We start from the raw sequence: 19,330 nt of genomic DNA, 5'->3' as shown, positions 1-19,330 counted from the left end.
TGTGAAGTAGATGGCAGTGGGTGGGTAAAGTTAAAATTGTAAAATTAAGGTCTTTCTCCCTTCCCCTTGAATATTTCCTTCTTTGCCCATCTTGTATCCACTGAAGATAGTTTTTTGTATGACTAAAGATAACTTTAGGTTTCCAGTTTATGATATCTAGTGTAGCTTTTTAACTTGGATGCCCAGCTCATCATGTTATATCCTTCTTAAGTTTAAGAACTAACCATCATCAGCCTACAGAACCTGAGGATAATAGAGCAAGTCTCCATTTGCTTCCATCTGTGGGACTTTGTGTGATTGCTTCACCCTTGTTTCTCCTGGGGCTGTTGCTATGAGGTTGATGATGGAAACACATGGCGGAGTTGGGTGACCACGTCAGAAGAAAGGTGGAGCACAGAATTTTGCAACTGTTTGGTCAAAATAAAAAAGACATGTGCCTTAGGCTGCTGCAGAAAATCCAGAGACCTGGCCTACATTTTAGGTTTATAGTTCTTGGAAGGTGATAATTGAAAGACAGAGGGAAGATAGTTATGGTCAGGGTAGGGCTCTGCTAAGGCCAGACAGGCGATGTGGTCATTAGCCTGTGGGATAAACTCCAGCATGTTGTTCTAATCACGGCGGGGAGGAATGAGTGGAGAGTGGGGAAGAGCGTAGTGGGGCAGGAGCTGACCTTGCAAACTCTGACTAATGTTCCGGCATCTTGGAAATTTGCCGAGCTAGGGAGGTTCTTGTTCTGATTCTTCCACTCACTGGCTGAGACATCCTGGCAAGGAGTTATTTGTACCACAGGAATAGCATCTATCTTAATATTTATGAGGATTTAATGAGCTGATGTATGGATCTCTAGATATTACTCATCTTACACAACTGAAACCTTATGAATTTTGAATAGCACCTCCCCATTTCTCCCTTTGCTAACTCCTGGCAGTCACCGTTACCCTCTGCTTCTACGAGTCTGACTGTTTTAGGTGCCTCATATAAGTGCAGTTGTGCAGTGTCTGTCCTTCTGTGACTGGCCTGTTTCACTGAGCATAATGTCTTCTGGGTTCATCCATGTTGTCATATACGGTAGGATTTCCTTCCTTTTAAAGGCCGAATAATATTCCGTTATATGGATATACCACATTTTCTTTTCTTGCTCATCTGTCAAGGACATTTAGGTTGTTTTCATATCTTGGCTATTGTAAATAATGATGCAATGAACATGGGAGTGCAGGTACCTCTTTGAGATCCTGATTTCAATTCTTTTTGATAAATACACAGAAGTGGAATTGCTGGATCATATGGTAGTTCCATTTTTGTTTTTTGAGGAACCTTCATACTGTTTTCCATAGTAACTGAACCATTTTACATTCCTACCACCTGTGTATGCAGGTTCAGATATCTCCATATCCTCACCAACATTTATCCCTTGTCTTTTTTTTTTTTTTAAACATCTTTGTTGGAGTATAATTGCTTTACAATGGTGTGTTAGTTTCTGCTTTATAACACAGTGAATCAGCTATACATATACATATATCCCCATATCTCCTCCCTCCTCCATCTCCCTCCCACCCTCCCTATCCCACCCCTCTAGGTGGTCACAGAGCACAAAGTTGATCTCCCTGTGCCATGTGTCTGCTTCCCACTAGTTATCTATTTTACATTTGGTAGTATATATTAGTCCATGCCACTCTCTCACTTTGTCCCAGCTTACCCTTCCCCCTCCCCGTGTCCTCAAGTCCATTCTCTATGTCTGCGTCTTTATTCCTGTCCTGCCCCTAGGTTTTTCATAACCATTTTTTTTTTGGATTCCATATATATGTGTTAGCATACGGTATTTGTTTTTCTCTTTCTGACTTACTTCACTCTGTGTGACAGACTCTAGGTCCATCCACCTCACTACAAGTAACTCAACTTCATTTCTTTTTATGGCTGAGTAATATTCCATTGTATATTTGTGCCACATCGTCTTTATCCATTCATCTGTCGATGGACACTTAGGTTGCTTCCATGTCCTGGCTATTGTAAATAGAGCTGCAGTGAACATTGTGGTACATGACTCTTTTTGAATTATGGTTTTCACAGGGTATATGCCCAGTAGTGGGATTGCTGGGTTGTATGGTAGTTCTAGTTTTAGTTTGTTAAGGAACCTCCATATTGTTCTCCATAGAGACTATCTCTTGTCTTTTTGATAATAGCCATTTTGACAGATGTGTGGTGATATCTTGTGGTTTTAAGTTGCACTTCCCTAATGACTAATGATGTTGAACACCTTTTTCATACACCTGTTGGCCGTTTGTATGTCTTCTTTGGAGAAATGTCTATTCAAGTCCTTTGCCCATGTTCTAATATTGTTTTTTTTTCTATTGAGTTGTAGGAGTTCCTTATCTATTTTAGATATTAACCCCTTTTCAGAAGTATGGTTTATAAATATTTTCTCCCATTCCATAAGTGTCCTTTTAATTTTATTGCTTATTTCCTTTGCTATGTTGAAGCTCTTTAGTTTGATGTAGTCCCACTTGTCTATTTTTGCTTTTGTTGCCTGTACATTTACTGTAATATCCAAGAATAAAATATACCAATGTAAGACACATACACTAGAGGGAAAAAGAGACTGCCAGTTATATTATGACACACGGCTTTCTCATCACTTAACACATGGCTGTTGCTTTACAAGAAACTATAGAATTGGGGGTATTCTTCCAACGAGAAATATTTGCTTCCCTGGTAACAATGTCATGCCCTTTTGCTATTTCCATGCCTTCCTATGTATACAATCACTTTTGGTTTGAATCGTGTATCATACCGTAATCCTTTTGAAGACATTATAAATGGCAGTTACACTCAAAACATGTAGTTCCAACATGGCACACAACTCAACCGAAGGGTCAAGAAATGGGAACAGCTGACCTCTAGAGGCAGCGGTGGCTGTGTCACAGCTGCAAGCTAGAGGACAGCCATGGGAGGATGCCATCAATTACAGTGCACCTCCCAATTTCCAAAAATTTAAAATGTGAAAAAAAGTGTGCTTTTCTTATTCTCAGCTTTTTTGTGAAAATAAATAATTAGTTTCAAGCTTTCTTTAAATGGTGACATAAGCTCTTGAGAAAAGGGGGCTTGTAGGACTTCCCTGGTGGTGCAGTGGTTAAGAATCCGCCTGCCAATGCAGGGGATACGGGTTCGAGCTCTGGTCCGGGAAGATCCCACATGCTGTGGAGCAACTAAGCCTGTGCACCACAACTACTGAGCCTGCACTCTAGAGCCCGAGAGCCACAACTGTTGAGCCCGTGTGCCACAAATTCTGAAGCCCAAGTACTTAGAGCCCGTGCTCCACAACAAGAGAAACCACCGCAATGAGAAGCCCGCGCACCGCAACGAAGACCCAATGCAGCCAAAAATAAATAAATAAATAAATTAAAAAAAAAAAAGAAAAGGGGGCTTGTGGGTATATTTGTGTTTCCTGAGTGCCTGGCACAGGGCTTTGCACTTAGAAAATGCTTAATAGACAAATGAAAATTTAAAAATGTATATGCATGGACAATATTTTATTATAACCATCAAACTTGCTAAGAGACTGGAACATAGTTATTCCAACCATTAAAAAGAAAGAATAGTTATATAACGTGGTGGAAGTGCTAATTACCACACAATGGCAATCATATTACAGTAAATAAATGTATCAAGTTAACATGTTGTACACCTTAGATTTACACAATGTTATATGTCAAATATATTTCAATGAAAGAAAAAGAAATGTGTATGTGATTCTTCTCTCTTCTAGAGGGATTCTTGTCTTTTCAAAAAGATTATTCATCATGGAATATCTTTAAATAGCATTTTAAAATTTGATTTAGTTTGACAAAACCAGATTCACACATGATTTTTCAGTAACACATCAGATGTGTAATGTAAGATCCATCTGTGGTCTTTTTCTGGCTATGGAAAGGAAGAGCGGATTGAGGATCAGAAGATCAGAAGGAGGAACAAGCAAGAGATTAAGTTTATGCTCTGGCTGCCCTTAGCATTGGTCTTCTGTTACTTGTCTGTGCAGTCTGGTTTTTTTCTTAAAGAGAAACAGTTAAGCCCAGGGGTTTTATGGCAGCTGACTAGAGATCAGAAGACATAGGCTTCTGCATGGAGAAAGGTCTGCTACTCAATAGGAGACCCAGTGATTTCTGATTTTCTAGGTTCTTTGATTTTCCAGGTCTTGGCTGATCCAGAAATCAGAGAGTACTGAGGGTGTGGCCACGGCTTGCTAAGAGTAGCTTCAAAGGTGGATGGGATAAAAAATGCAAAGAATGAGGCCAGGCTCTTGCTTTGATATTTCTGAGCCAGTGATTGGAGTCTCCTCCTCAGGGGCTGGGAGGTATGTCACCCCTTCTTGATTCTTCCACCTAACAGGCAGCCACAGGTCTTCCTCTGCCCCTCTGTGGGAGATTGTCTAACGAGTCTGTGCTGCAAAGCTCCTGCCCAGGTTCCTTTGTCAGGATGGCACAATGCAGCCTTCCTTGCGAGTCACATGACACAAGAGCCAGTGGGACACCACTGCTGGGCCATTGACATGTGCCCTGTGGTCACTGCTGTCTGGGGGCCCGGATGGGATGGGGAGGCAGGTAGAATCTGTGCTTCTGCTTCCTTTGTAAGAGTATCCATTATTTCTCCTTAGTACTCTCTGTATGTCACAAGCGCTCTTGGTGGCGTAGTCTCTTGATTATCATGAATTAGAGCCCTGTTCTACTCTGGACCCTGGGTGCAGGTCACCTAGGGGTTTGGCTTCCCTTCCAACACTCTCTTCCCTGTTTTTTTAGCAGCTTTCAAGGTGACTCTTCAAGGAACCGTCTGTACTCGAGGTCTATTATTTTTCTTAGTTATTTCCACTCATTGACTCTTAAATATACTTTAGTCAGGCGTCCTCCTCCACCACACTACTGACGTGCTCTTGTCAAGATTAACAATCACCTCCAAAAGCCAGTGTCATCCCTTAGTCCCGTAAGCAGCATTTGACACAGTTGCTTGAATGACTTGCTTCCCCGGAAATACTATTTTTGATCAAACTCAAACTGGTCGTCTTCCTGCTTCACTGGCTGCTGCTTCTCAGTCTCCTTTGTTAATTTTCTCATCTTCTTGACCTCTCAGTGTTGGAGTGCCCTGAGGCCTAGTCCTTGACCTTTTCTTTGTCTTTGAATACCCACTGCCTTGGTGTTCTCATCCAGTCGAGTGGCTAAGTACCATATATATGCTGACACCCACATTTTTATCTCCACCCTGAGCTTCTCCCCCGGAACTCAGTTTTTTAACTGCTTGTTCAAAGCCCCCACCTGTGTATGTAATAGGCAAGATATTGCCCTCTCTGTCCCCACCTGATTCTTCACACAGCAAATGGCACCTCTAGCCTCCCATTGGTTCAGGCCAAAATCTTAGAGTCATGCTTGACCCTCTTTTCTTTTATATCTCACCCAATCCACTCCAGCAACAAACCCTGTCTACTCTCCTCTCTAAATATATTTAAAATCCAATGACTTCTTAGCACATTCACTGCTATCGGCACATTCAATGTGCTGCATCTCTAATCTGGGTTATTGCAGGAGCCCCATAGCTAGTCCCTTGTTTTCTGCTCCCTTTCCCTTTTATTCAGTTCTCAACAACTCTTGAAGGAATATGTTCAAACCTAACTCAAATCACGTGTCATACCTCCTCTTTGAACTGTCCAGCGTGTCCCAATTTACTCAGAAAAGCCGAAGCCCTTACTCAGGGCCCGCAAGGCCTTATACAGGGTGCTGCCCACCTTCCCCTCAGGCTGCAGCTCTTGCTTTTCTTCCCCTGCTCATTCACCTGCTTTGCTATGCTTCAGACATGCCAGGCACACTCCCACCTTAGGGCCTTTGCCTGAGTCCTTCCTTTCCCTTTAACTCTCTACCCTTCATATCTTATGCCCCTGCCCCCACCTCATCAGCTCTTGATTCAGATAATTCACCTTCTCACTGAGATCTTCCTTGACCACCCCATCTTAAACATGTAACTCTTCCCTCAGCCAACATTCCCTATCCCCCTCCCATGTTTTATTTTTTCCCACAGAATGTATCATGTCTAACAATTAATATCTTTTATCTGTTTATTTTATCTTTGTTTTCTACCCCACTCTACTATGAAATTGCTTGAGGATTGGGATTTTCCTCAGCTTTCCTCACTGATGTGTGAATGGTGCTCATCAGATAGAGCCTCTGATGTTTGTTGAATGAATTGATGTGAATGAATATGAACAAATAAATACATTGGGCTGGTGTCTTAGTCAGCTCAGGCAGCTATAACAAAATACCATAGACTGTGTGGCTTAAACAACAGACATTTATTTCTCAAAGTTCTAGAGGCTGGGAAGTCCAAGATCGTGGGCCAGCAGATTCAGTTCCTGGTGAGAGTTTTCCTCCTGGCTTGCAGCTGGCCAGCTTTTTGCTGTGTCATCACATGGTAGGGAGAGAGTGAGGGGGAGAGAGAGACAGAGAAAGAAAGAGAGGGTTGAGAGACAAACAGACACAGAGGGAGGGAGGGAGAGAGGGAGCACAAGAGGGTGCAAGCTCTGGTCTCTCTTCCTGTTCTTACAAGGACACTAATCCCATCATGGGTGGGGGGGGGCACCCTCATGACCTCATATGACCCTAATTACCATCCCAAAGACACCACCACCTTGGGGGTTAGGGCTTCAACATAGGGATTTGCTGGGGTGCACAACAATCAATCCATAACAGGTGGAGTGCATTAGGTCAAGCCCAGATGAATCAGGGCTGAGAGGAAGGTAGGTGCAGGGTTGAGAGCAGTGTGTTCTGATGAGAACAGAGGATCCCTGAAGAAGAGGGCTGAGTGCAAAGTGTGCGGATCTTAACTTGGTGTCTTATTGGGTTCTCTCTGGATGGCCTTGACTAAGTATTTAAATTTTCTTTAGTATGAAGTGGGAACCCTTTTGAGGAGGGAGATGCTCATTGTTTTGGAAAATAGATGAAGACAGAGCTTTCGTCTTTGGGGTCAATCTGGAATGATGAGTGGTGATTCAGACAGAGAGGCTAGAGTGGTCAAGGGGTTCAGTACGCTGCTGTTAGTTCTGCTGGGTGGGATCCAGGCTCTTCAGCCCACTCTGCCTCCTTTATATGCCTTCCTAGGCCGTCCTCTTTCTCTCTTACGTGGCTGACAGTGTGGCTTCTCAGAAGCTTCTTGTCTTTATGAAACAATAAACTTCATAACCTTTCACACTCGACAAGATTTTTAGAGGGCAGCCACTTAGGCTGAAATCATTTGGGTTTTAATATGTAGGGCTGGGAATGATACTGTGAGAAATCTTTTTATGTGATTTATGACTTCTAGACGTGAGCGTAGATAAAACCCTAATATATTTGTAAACATCATCATCTTAAAAGCACTTGACTCTTTGGACTGATTGGTTAGTGTGGGTGGGGAAGAAATATTGTTCATTTACAGATAACAGAGTAGATAAACTCCCAGCACATTTCCCAAAACTAGTTATGTGAGATGAGGGTTCTATTCTAAGACTGCTGCTTACTCTCATTAAGTCACTTCATATCTGATGAACTATTAATATATTATTTCCTGCTTTTTAGTTAACTAAGGTCACTGATGGTTCTGAATTTTGCTAGGTTATTTCCTAGGAAACCAGTTCAGTGTGACAGCTTTGGTTATCATGTATCTTGGATGTTTTCAATGAGTAGATTTTCCCGATTGTGAAATAACACATGGTTATTGAAAAGAAATTGGAAAATGAAACTGATAATTTTGCTATGCTGTGATAGCGTGTTAATATTTTTTGGTATATTTTTGATAGATAAAACAAAAACGACAATATCATTTAGCTTCTGTTAGTCCTTGTCCCTTTATATTATATAACGAACATTTTTATGATTCGTTATATATTCTTCAAAACATAATTTTAAAGGGTATGAAGGATGTCTTTCCCACATAACACGAGTTCAGGCATTTTGCTTTTATGGAAGAAGACTTGTAACTGCTCTCAAGCTATTTTAGAGGCTCTTATCCTGTGCTCTAGTGTCTGGGTGTGATAAAAAAGACAGTCCTTGTCCTTGAAGCACATGAAATCTATGGCCTTACTCGATGATACAGGGAAGTTTCTTGCCAGTTCAGAAATACATTGAAATACTGGCTGTAATAAAGGCTTGCTGCCCTGAACCAGGCTCTGCTGCATCCTACACCTGAGGGATGTGCCCCACAGTGCCTCCCCAAGGGACCTCAGTGCATCTGGCCACCTGACTCTTGTTGCCGCCATTAGTACCTCTCCCTTCCTGCCACACACCCTCTCTCCAAAGTCCCACCCAAACCCGTTGCTTTTATGCTTAGTACCACCCATCACACTCATATCCCCACCGAAATGTCTCTGGCGCCCCAGGAGAGCTCAGGACATCATGAAGAAAAGTAAGTCTTTCTCTGAAAGATGCTGTAGACTTGGGTTACTGCGGATCAAGTGAGCTCCAAGATGTTCTTTTGATGTTTGTACTTTCTCAGCTTTTTTCTTTTGGCCAGATACTTATTTTGCATTGCTTTGTTGTTGTTTGGTGAAAGAACAGACTTCTAATTTTAAAACCCAAGGTAAAGAAATGGTAGAAACAGAAGCATAAGATCAAGTGATGGGTTAAAATGCCAGCACTCTGATCCTTCATGTAATTCTCCCTTTGATTGTTCTCACTTGAAAGAATGCCTTTTCCTTCCCATTGTCGAGCACTACCTGCTGTCAGTCGGAGAGGGAGGAAGTCGAACAACTTGTCAAAGCCTTTCTGAGCTGCCTTCATATGGTTCGCAGAAACAGAGCTGGGTTTTCATTTCTTCTTTCATTCAACAGGAGTCCCTTTCATGTTTGCAAATTGAAAACGCGTGTTTTTCAGTGTGGAGTGAGACTGTGTGTGCCCTCTGGCACACCTGTTTCTCATTTCCTGACTTGAAAGCATAACCCATCAAAAGGAGCAGAAAAACAATTTCTTTCTGACACGCTGCTTCGTGTTCCTTACTGGACCGAAGGCCTTCGTGGCTTTGCCATCTTCATTCGCTCTGTAGAAGGTTCTCGTTAGAGGCAGAGTTCTCTCAATACCAGCAGCGCCTTTTATAGCACAGGGCTGTTTGGGGTATTATTTTGTTGTGGTGGTGGTGGTATTTTTGCAGCTCAGGAGATTTACTTGAAATAAGATTTATTTTTAAAAATACACAGAAAGGTCTTAAAATTTTTTAAATATTAAATTTAGCTGGGCAGTATATGTTGGAAGTGTCTATGTAAGCTGATAAGTGAACTGATTGGCCGGGAATAGGGCTTGGTGAAGCATACGAATGTTTAAATTCCAGTACACTGTTTAACATAAATCATATATTTCCAACGCATTACTTCAGATTTGTGTGTACTTTAAAGTCCTGCCAGCTTAAATGACTGTGAGGCACAATATGTTGACTTTGAGTTTTGTAAATTGATAATTTGTTGTTATGAAGGTTGTACATGGTATAACTCATCACTTTCTGAAGGTACATAGTGTGTCTGATGTTGCAAGCTGTTATGAAAAAACAGTACTCAGGGAATTCAGGCCTTTGGCTCTCAGATGCTTGAAGCTGGACCTTTGGTTCCTCTTAAGGTTTCCCTGGGCATTTTCACTGTAAGGCACATGGTTGTTCAGACCCAAACTTTGGTTTAGGCTTTCTATTTCTGAGAGTTATTTGGGATAATAATCTCAATGATGTATCTTCGGAAACAGTTTCTCAGGTTCTTTTTCATTAAACACCCATTCTTTTCAAGTTTAGTATGTATGAATCACCTGTTAAAATGCAGAATATGATCCCGTGGGTCTGGGAGTCTGCATTTTTCATAAGCTCCCAAGTGATGCCATTGCTGCAGGTCCATACATCATATTTTAAGTAGCAAAACACCATTTTGATGGGTGAAGTGGTGCTGTCCCCAACTGTGCCTTGCCTATAACATTCACCCCATACAATTTACCAGTCTCTTCTCTCATCGTGTTCTGTTGGATCTAAAGCTAAGGAGATCTGGTATATATTCTTGACCCTAGGTATCCCTGAGAGCTTTAACAGATAGTTAACGAGTGACCATATGGGCTAGCATGGATAGAGACCACTGAGTCAGGATTATGGTGCTGGCAGGAATGATATTAGCTTTCCTGACTCATCTGGGATACACCTAACCCTGATAAAAATTAACCAAGTTCGTGTTGCAAACAGAAGTGGATAAAACAACCTGCTAACTCTAAAATGTACTGATAGAGGGGTTAGAAAGGCAGAATGCTGAATCAAATGTGTTTTATTTTAACCAGCTCTGTCCATGGTGGCTGGTTAATTTGGGCCAAAAGATTTATTGTTGAATCGTGGAGACGCTGAAGTGTAAAATGTAGGAGCAGTCAGTTTGCATTTTTATTAGCTTGTTATTGAATACATGTCATGGTTCTCATTAGTGAATCACAGCATGATTGAGCCCATAGTATAACACATCATGACCAAAAGATACCTTACGTTTTTATTTTCAGAATGTTTTGTTCATATCATGAAAAAGTACATTTACTTGTTTCTTGTATTTGTCTTTGATGAAACAAAAATTTTTAACGAGCATTGGCTAGTAGAAAACATGGATAGTCATTTAAAAAAATATGAGTTAGACAGGAAAGAATTAGAGAGTTCTTTAAAATTCCAGAGTCGTCATTTCAGGTCTGCATGGACCCACGTTGAATGGAAGAGCAGGTACATTCCAGAGGCGGTTTTGGGGTATGGGATATCATGGGCTTGGAAATCAGACTTGGGCTGGAATCATAATGGAGGGAGCAGGTTGGAAGGGTGTGTCCACCTGCTCCCACCAGGACTGGAGCATCTTTCTTTATGGAGGAGAGACATACAGATATGCTAATTATCATTGATGTTATCACTTTGTACCATTGCACCTCCTGTTAGTTGGGATTCAGTGTTGTATGTTTTGTAATACTGAGGAGTTCTGTTTTCCCCATCTATTTCTCTGTATTCTAGCCATAAATGAGAAAGTTTTCCTGGTTCTTCATAATTTCCTGGTAAATTGTATGTGTTATAATCTATCATAATAATCATTATTTACTAATATTGATGATAGAATAATAAGCTTCTGATTGAATTCTGCTAATTTTATTTATTTATTTTTGGGCTGCCTTGGGCCTTTGTTGCTGCACGTGGGCTTTCTCTAGTTGAGGCGAGCGGGGGCTACTCTTTGTTGCGCTGCACGGGCTTCTCATTGCAGTGGTTTCTCTCGTTGCGGAGCATGGGCTCTAGGCACACGGTCTTCAGTAGTTGTGGCTCATGGGCTCTAGAGCACAGGCTCAGTGGTTGTGGCGCACGGGCTTATTTACTCTGCGGCATGTGGGATCTTCCCAGACCAGGGCTCGAACCCGTGTCCCCTGCATTAGCAGGTGGATTCCCTGCACCACCAGGGAAGTCCGAGACATAATATTCTTAATGGAAATATTTTTCATATATTTGTCTTACATGTCTTCATTCATCTGATTTGCCTTATCAGTTTTGATTTCATTTCCTATCTTAGTAGCAATTCCTTCTTTGGAGCCTCTCACATTAGAGTTGTAGCCTGTTTGCATCTGGAATAAGCATTCACACAACAGACTTGAGTTTGTGCACAGCCCTGGGCTTTCCTCAGCACAACTTTTGTAGGTTAAACCCTGCCCTGTCATCAAGTTCACGGATATGTTTCAGAACTCACTATGTGCATTGCACAGGTAAGTTTTATTTTGATCTTCAAATCTGGGCAACTCTCATTAGCAAGTCCTAGATATCATCATTTACTTCATTTCTTTATATCCGTCTTTGTAATATAAACAATTTAGTGCAATTTCTTGAGGAAAGAGTGCATGTTTCTCTTTCTGCTCCTGTTTAGAATGCCTTCCATCCTTATGACACCTGGAAAAGCCTGGCTCATCCTTCAAGGTTGAGCTCAAGTGTCTTTTCTTTTCTTCAGCCTCCCTCCTACCCTCCCTGCTTCCCTTGCCCAGTCCAAAGATTTACTCCCTTCGTGGTCAGTGGTGCCATGAGGTAGCGCATGTACCATTTATGGTTGTTCCCCTTTATAAAGCCTGAGAGCTCCTTGAGGAAGAAGCTGGTGCCTTAAAGATATGGTTGGTACTCAATAAATGTCTGTTGACTTGAACTCAGTAACCCTTTGCATATTTTGAAGAACTGTCAAACAGATTCTGATTGGCAAAATGACTTAATTGTTCCACGTTGGAAAACCAGGGCTAGTGCTCCTGCTTGTTTAAGAGCTTTAGATATTCATGCTGAGAGCTCTGCTCTAAAGAGAAGGGTGGTTTAATTTTAGTTTAGTTTAGTTTTGATAAAATCCATTGAAGTTTTCACACGCTTCCATGATTTTGGTAATTAGAGTACTTTGAGCTCTAGGTAACAGAAATCACTACCCAAACTGGCTCAACAACAAGGAGTGCAGTGGTTTCACAAAGGAGGAGGTTCCAAGGTAGGTGGACTGCAAGGTTCGTTGGTTCAAGGCTACATTGCTGACGTCAAGTATCCAGTTCTCCATGTCCCTTGCTTGCTATGCTGTCATCATTGCTGGCCTCTTCTTCAGGCTGATGGCAGAATGGCTATTGCATTGCCAGAAAAACTCATCACATGAAATCTCTCGAGGAAGGAAAAACAATCTCTTTGTGTAACTCTCTTCTAGGAGTGAGGGACACTTCTCAGACGCTCCCCAGCTGACTTTTTGCATTTTGTTGATTGACTAATGTTGGGTCACATGCCCATTCCTGAGCTACTCACTGACAAAGGGGATTACCCATGAACCAGTCATGAGCACAGAACATGCCCTTAGGTAGGTCATGTTCATGACTGTGGGCAGGGGTGGGGGTGGAAAGCAGAACAAGATCAGGATTCTCTTAGGACCGGAGAAGGAAATAAATGCTGTGTGAGTGACCACCAGTATCCAGCTAAACTGATCACTTGTTGAGCATTTACTATGGTCAGGCACTGTGCTAAGTACTTTTTACATAATGATTCTCATTTTCAAATGAGAAAACTGAGGTTTAGAAAAGTCAAGCAGTGCCTGAGTGCCGAAAGAATCTAAACAGTCTTCACTCAATGACAGTAGAGAAATGTGAAGAAGTAGAGGGGCCAAATAGAAATGTAATCAGCTGTTGTTGTACTAGAAATGGTATAGGTAGGTATCTAGAGAGTTAAAAACATGTAGTTATCATTTAAATCTGTCCTTACCAAAGCTATGCCTCTTGCCATTATTTTTGGCTAACAGAAAGCTGGCTGTGGAAAATGGATGTTTTTGTTTTGAAAAATCAAATGCAGTAGATTAAAAAAAAACACCATGCCACCACAAAGTTTGTTTATATCTTCATTTCACTCAAATTGAATAGATGAAATGGGATCTGGCTGTTTTCATATTGTTTATGTTCTGCTTTGCTTCTTGGTTCTGGGACAGGATTCCTGGTTCTGCTTGAATCTGGGTGCCTCTCAAGTATCATTTGCAAGATTATTGTGGAAATTAATAAAGAGAAAGTATTTCTGTTCAGTAAGCATTGTAATCGTCCTACTATGACATAAAACAATGCTATTTTATTGGCATCATAAAATACCTCTCAAATGTGTGTTCTTGGAACCTCAGTCTACTTTGTTGTTCTTTTTTAGTTCAGAGGGAAGGAAAGTGATTTACATAAGTAATCACTGTAATATTTTATTTATTTTTATAAATTTATTTATTTTATTTTATTTAGTTTTGGCTGCGTTGGGTCTTCATTGCTGTGCTCAGGTTTTCTCTAGTTGCAGAGAGCCGGGGCTACTCTTCATTGCAGTGCACGGGCTTCTCATTGCGGTGGCTTCTCTTGTTGTGGAGCATGGGCTCTAGGCGCACGGGCTTCAGTAGTTGCAGCACACGGGCTCTGTAGTTGTGGTGCACAGGCTTAGCTGCTCCGTGGCATGTGGGATCTTCCTGGACCAGGGATCAAACCCATGTCCTCTGCATTGGCAGGTGGATTCTTAACCACTGTGCCACCAGGGAAGTCTCTACCACTGTAATATTTTAAATGAGGGGTCATGTGAGGGTCTTACTTCTTTTCATCTCATTTAATATAAGGGCAAAGTTAGATGCTTGATCTGTGTTTCATTTATGTGTAATAAAAGGACCTATGCAAATAAAGTACATGAAATCAAAGTAAAGTTGTTTTTACTCAATGAAGCTATTACATAAATGTCGTGTGTGTGTGTGTGTGTGTGTGTGTGTGTGTGTGTGTGTGTGTGGACAGGAATTGTACAGAGGGCTGGGGAGTGATGTATCCTCTGATGGATAGCTGCTGATTTTTGTTTCAGCCATCATATTGCAAAATATTAGGTTCTTAGGTGAGGTTACTCAGTCTGAACTAGCAGTGTGTAGCTGTTTAGCTACCTATTGCTGTTAAACAAATCACCCCCAAACTCTGTGACTTAGAAGAATAACGCTTTTCTTATTTCTTATGATTATATGTGTTAACTGGTTCTCAAGTGGATGGTTCTTTTGCTGGTTATGCTTGGGGATTCTCATGTGGCTGCGTTCAGATAGTGGTTTAACCAGGTGTTTGGTGGGCACAGCCAGAAGGTTGGACTCAGCTGGTTTGCTGGGGTGTTTTGACCTTGCTGGCTACCCATGTAGTATCAGGGCTAATCCTGCTCTAATGTGGCCTCTCCCTCAAGGCAGCTGGATTCTTACATGGTCACTCAGGACACTCAAAGTACAAAAGCAACAGCTATCAAGCCTCTTTAGGGTTTAGTCCTGGGACTGGCATTGCGTTAGGTAAAGTGAATCACAGGGTCAATCCAGATTCATCGTGGGAGGGGATTACATATGAGTGTGAATACTGGGCAGCTTTGTTCATTGGGAGCCATCTTTAAGACTAACTACCTTAATAACTGTTTTTTTGGAGTAATCGTTCTCTTTGAGAACCTAAAAGCTGTGGACTCTCTCCCTAGAAACATGCATGTGAACACAGTTATCTGCGTAAGTGTACACACAATTCTAGAAAAATTTCATGGAGTTCCTAGCTGGACAATCCATGATTGTCCAGGTAAGTACCCCCGGTTTAACTTACACAGTTTAGGAATTTACGAACTCTTAAGGTAGCAATTTAAATAGTAACTTAATTATTTTAAAATAGCTGCATAAAATTCTATTCTATGGTTGTTTTAGTCTCTTAGAATGACCAGTGGGTTATTTCCTGGTGTTTTTTTTTTCTGTTCTAAAAACAGTGATTTTCTTGTACATAGGTTTTGTATACCATAAATTCCTAGAAATATACTTTATGACTCAAAAGGAATGGCCATTTTTAAGGATTTTGGTGGATATCGATGAATTGTATCGTTTTTTTCTTATTAAGAAATAAGTTTTTAAAATTTGCATTATTGGATACATATAAAATAATGTACTATATATGTAAGTTATGAAACAAAATGAAATCAAATTCCTTGAACTTATCATTAGCTTAAAAATGAACACAAGTAATAGTACTGTATCCTCTTCTATTCTTTCCCAAACCCCTGCATCTTCTCCGGAGATAACTACAATCCTGAATTTTGTGTATCTTTTTTTTTTTTTTTTTTTTTTTGCTTAAAAAAAGTTTAATCAGATATGTGTGTATCTCAAAACAGTATATTGTTTAGTTTTATGATTTTTTATTGAGCCGTAGGAACATGGTATTATATGGTCCTCTGTGATTTACTTCTTTCACTAAATATTATGTTTCTGTAGTATTTGTCCATATAGTTGCTCTGTAAAATTAAAAAAAAAAATTTAACTTTTAATACTTCATTGTGTATTGACAAATTGATACTTTTATTATTACAAAATATTCTTTATCTCTAGTCTTCTTTGTTTTGATGTTTACCTTGCTTAACATTAATATAGTCACACCAGCTTTCTTATGTTTAGTGCTTGTCTGGTATATTATTTTCCACCCATTTTACTTTTAGTCTATCTTGTCTTTATATTAAAGTATGTTTCTTATAAACAAACTGGGTCCCTCCCCTTTTAAAGTTAATGCACATTGATAATCTGAGCCTTTTACATGGACTGTTTAGTCCATTTACACTTAATGTAATTATTGATATGATTGGGCTAAATCTACCATCTTGCTTTTTGTTTTCTATTTGTTCTTTGTTTCCTTTGTTCCTCTGTTCTTCTTTTCCTGTTTTCCTTTGGGTTATTTTTAATATTTCATTTTATTTTTCTCTATTAACATTTTGTTATACTTTTGTGTATTATGTTTTTTGTGGTTGCTCTAGAGACTACACATGCATCATTAATTTACCATAGTCTGCTTTAGAATAATAATATATTACTTCACAAACAATGTAAGATTCTTTCAACAGTATAAATCCATTATTTCTTTCCCACCCTTTGAGGTCTTGGAATATATTTTAATGTCCATATTATGTTATAAATGCCACAGTATCTCATCATTATTTATTTTTGCTTTAAATAGTCAGTTGTCTTTTAAAGAAATTTACACCCATGTACACACCCAAGTACACACCCACACATGCCTAATAGCTTTAACGTTTTTTAAAAAAAAATTTACCCAAGTAATTTCTCTTTTTGGTACTCTTTATTTCTAACATCAGTCTTCTGCTGGTATTATTTTCCTTAGAATGCCCTTTAGTATATTTATAGTTCAGATCTGCTGGTGATGAGTCTTCTCATCTTATTCTATCAGAAATGTCTTTATTTCCCCTTTATTTTTGAAGGATATTTTCTCTGCATAGAGAATTCTATATTGACTGTTTTTTCCTTCAGTAATTAAAAATGTCATTCCATTGTCCTTCTGCTGTTTCTGGTGAGAAGTTTTATGGTTGTCCCCTTGTATGTCTTTTTTTTTCCTGCCTATTTTTAATATTTTATCTTTGGTTTTCAGCAGTTTGATTATAATGTCCCTAAATCTGTTATTCTTTGTGTTTATCCTTTTTGGGCTGAGCTCCTTGGGTTATTAGGTTGATGTCATTTGCCAAGTTTGGAGGATTCTCAACTATTATATCTTCAGATATTTCTTCTGCCCTGTTCTCTTTTCTACTTCTGGGATTGCCATTGTATGCATTATCCTGTAGATATGGAGAGCTTTGTTCCATTTTTAGTCATTCTTTACCTCTCTATGTTTCAGTTTGGATAATTTATTATGACTATTATTAAGTTCACTGATCCTTTCTTTTGCTATCCTGTTTGCTCTTTTTTTTTTAAAGCAGTTATAGAACTTTTATTTGCATGTTACACCTCATTAACTTATCTCAGAATTAGCTGAGATGATAAAGTATTAATTATTACAGTGTAAAAAAAGTAACATTTTTACAAGTTACTGCAATAGTAGAACTATTTTATTAAACATATGAATGTACTTATTTTGTACAAAACACATATCTTTCTCTCTGCCCCATGAAGCCACCATTCTAGAACCCCATGCTTATAAAAACACTTTTGGCAGCAATTATGACAAGGTGAAAGAAAGTGCAATTCTGAAAGTAACAACACATAACCAAAGTGGGGAACAAAAACAGGCAGAGGTTAATGGGCTTCGTGGCTAGCTCTCTGCTGACAGGCCCTAGTCCTACTCTTAACAGGAAACAATTCAGGAATAAAAACTCCTGAGTATGCTCAAGATGCTCTTGGTAGCATCCCTCTTCCAATTCCATTTATCCTGATATTGTAACTAACTAATTTGTAACTTCTTTAAGAAATTCCGCCCTGGTTTACATCCCTGTCAGTTGCCCATATCCCTCTGAGCTTCAAAAACACAGAAGAGGGGCTTCCCTGGTGGCGCAGTGGTTGAGAGTCCGCCTCCCGATGCAGGGGACACGGGTTCGTGCCCTGGTCCGGGAGGATCCCACATGCCGCGGAGCGGCTAGGCCTGTGAGCCATGGCTGCAGAGCCTGTGCGTCCAGAGCCTGTGCTCCGCAACGGGAGAGGGCACAACAGTGAGAGGCCCACGTACCACAAAAAACAAAAACAAAAACATAGAAGAGTAGTAAGTTTCAAAAGGATGTCAATTGAAACCTTTTATAGATGAAACCTACTTCCTAGAAGTCAACCTGCCAAATATATGCACAGCTGGAGACGAGAGATTGTGTAAAAAGTCCAGCTGGAAAATATCTCAGGTACCCAATTAGATCCAGTCATTCTGCGTCTGTGGATTTAAAATGAGCATCATCCACAATAGATGTGTCCCTCGTTGCTTAGAAAATCCACAGCTTGCTTGATTGAGGCTACAGTCATGTGTTGGAGCTGATTCTTGAGATCCTGAAAGTTCAATCCTTCAGGCCTTGGGCAAGCCTTAATCAAATTCAGTACCTGGTTCTGGGCCACAGTGAGGCCATTTGCTGGCATGAAGCTATTCCCACCAAAGTTCCCAGTTTCACCCATTCCTGGATTGCTGATAGGTGCTCTCCCTGCTGAGGGTTGGCTGTTAGACTTGCTCAGCATCATGTGTCCATTGACTACTTCCAGTATATGTGTGGTGAACTCATTCATATCCTTCAGGGGCATGATCTTAAAGGCTACCGGGCTTTTCTTGTTCTGAAAAGATCTCAGATGACCAGCCACTTTCACATATGTTTCTGGAGGAACCACAGTGTTTTCACTGCTGGCATCACCTGTGTCAACCCACTGGTGAATCCATGTGGTGCAGCCGTCATGTCATCTGTTTTGTAAACAATGTTGGTTGCAGCCTTCTCTGCATTTCTGATTATCCCCACAATAGTGACCTGTGAAATCTCAACATTTCCAATTTTGAACACTTCATCAACCAGAGTAGCAGAAAGCAGCTGAGATATGGTACCGGGTACAATATGCTGAGCTCGGGCTCTAGATTTCTTTTCAGCCTGGGAAGGTGTCAGTGATCCAGAGCCCCCAGGGAACTGTGTGTAGCCTCCGGCTCCCCCAAAAGAGGAACTACTATAGCTTTCAAATCCACTGGTCCACATCTTCGTCACGATTCCCTCAGGAAAGAGTTCCAGAAGGTTCCGGCCTGGTGGGTTCCCCTAACCGCCTCCTCCTATTTGCTCTTAAGCCCATTGAATGCATTTTCATTTTGGATACTATATTTTTTATATAAAGTGTTTCTATTTGGTTCATATTTGAAGATTGTCTCGCTGAGATTTCCCATATTTTTATGAAAATTTCCACCTTTTCCATTAGATAGTTACATAAAATAATTATTTTAGTTAGTTTAAGGTTTGTGTCTGATAATTCCAGCATCTGGGCCATTAGTGGTCTGCTTCTGTTCACTGTTCCTTCTCTTGTTTATAGGGCATGTTTTTGGCTTTTTCATTTATCTCA

General features: G+C 40.4%; 1 protein-coding gene and 1 pseudogene across 10 annotated transcripts in view; one reads left to right on the top strand and one right to left on the bottom strand.

The window, feature by feature from the left end:
• The window catches only part of TASP1 (taspase 1), a 244,122-nt gene that overhangs the window by 106,176 nt on the left and 118,616 nt on the right, over positions 1 to 19,330 (top strand). The window lies entirely within an intron of this gene.
• LOC307198143 (replication protein A 32 kDa subunit-like) lies at positions 18,169 to 19,042 on the bottom strand (annotated as a pseudogene). Its single transcript has one exon. The product of its transcript is annotated as a replication protein A 32 kDa subunit-like (transcript).

The sequence above is a fragment of the Stenella coeruleoalba genome (assembly GCF_951394435.1).
Source record: "Stenella coeruleoalba genome assembly, chromosome: 15".
Taxonomy (NCBI): domain Eukaryota; kingdom Metazoa; phylum Chordata; class Mammalia; order Artiodactyla; family Delphinidae; genus Stenella; species Stenella coeruleoalba.
Note: the sequence above shows the minus strand (reverse complement) of the source record. Positions and strands in the feature narration are given on the sequence as shown.